Raw genomic sequence first — 1,235 nt, forward strand, 5'->3', positions numbered from 1 at the left:
GCAAGGACTAGAACATATGGAACAAACATCTTTTTTTGGTTGTATTGGAGAATTTATAGTTTGACTTATGGCTAATGCTTCTACTTTTCTCGCTAATTTGTCTAAGGATGTTCTTAAGTCTAATTCATTTTTTACTTCATATCTTCCTCCTCTTTTTGGTGAATTAGTTGACCTAGACCTAGGATCAAAATAATTCCATTGTTGTGAATTCACAGATAAATCTTCAAGGGCGTCCCACGCCTCTTGTCCTTGAAATTTTAAAATTTTTCCAATATGCATAGATTGAATCATTTGACGATTAGAGGGAGTCAAACCATCATAAAAATATTAAGTCTCCATTTTTAAAAACCACGATGAGGACATTTTAATAATAAATCTTTAAATCTTTCCCAACATTCATAAAACTCTTCATTATCTTTTTGAAAAAACTCGGAGATTTCTCTCCTTAGACTATCAGTTTTAGACATAGGAAAAAATTTCAGCAATAATTTATTATAAAGTTGATCCCATGTAGTTATAGACCCTGTTGGAATGGAATTTAACCAAGCTTTTGATTTGTCTTTTAATGAAAAAGGGAATAATCTTAGTTTGACCGACTCATCAGAATTTTTTTGAAATTTAAATGTTGAGCAAATTTATAAGAAATCTTTTACATGCATGTAAGGATCTTCTCTATCTAACCCATAAAAAGATGGCAACAATTGAATGATTGCTGGTTTAAGCTCAAAATGAGTAGCAGAAGTTGTAGGAAAAACAATGCATGAAGGAGCCTTAGATGAAATAGGTGCAAAATATTCAAGCAAAGTTTTTTCAGGCACAACATTTTCATCAACAGGATTAGCAATTGGTTCCATGATGCTCAAATTTTTACTAACACTTTCAATTTCAAACAAAGATAGACATCTTTTTACTAATCGATTTTTTGAGTTACGTTCCCAATGATGCATACAATTTTCACAAACAAAGCAACAAGGATAATCTCAAACAAGCAATTTTCTGATGTGGAAGATCAATTAAAACCGCAATCACAAAGCATACTTAATTTTTTTTTAGAGATTTCACAACAATATAATTTTTATGGTTTACTTGTTCCCAGGCCTATTTGATTCCACTTACTCGCGCACTACTAACAACTCTCCGAGGTTAATTAGTAGAGGCGGATTGAGAATTTTGTTCAAATTTCCTTTAAGCAAAAATTGCTTATGGTGAAAGGACAAGATTTAGGTTTTTTTTTT

The 1,235-nt window shown here is 31.3% G+C and overlaps 1 non-coding gene across 1 annotated transcript; it reads left to right on the forward strand.

Moving 5' to 3' along the window:
* The first annotated feature begins 345 nt into the window (after window positions 1–345).
* LOC133813502 (small nucleolar RNA R71) lies at window positions 346–452 on the forward strand. The gene has a single exon (XR_009884510.1). It is a non-coding gene; the product is annotated as a small nucleolar RNA R71 (small nucleolar RNA).
* The last annotated feature ends 783 nt before the right edge of the window (window positions 453–1,235 follow it).

Source organism: Humulus lupulus, chromosome 1 (genome assembly GCF_963169125.1).
Source record: "Humulus lupulus chromosome 1, drHumLupu1.1, whole genome shotgun sequence".
Classification (NCBI taxonomy): domain Eukaryota; kingdom Viridiplantae; phylum Streptophyta; class Magnoliopsida; order Rosales; family Cannabaceae; genus Humulus; species Humulus lupulus.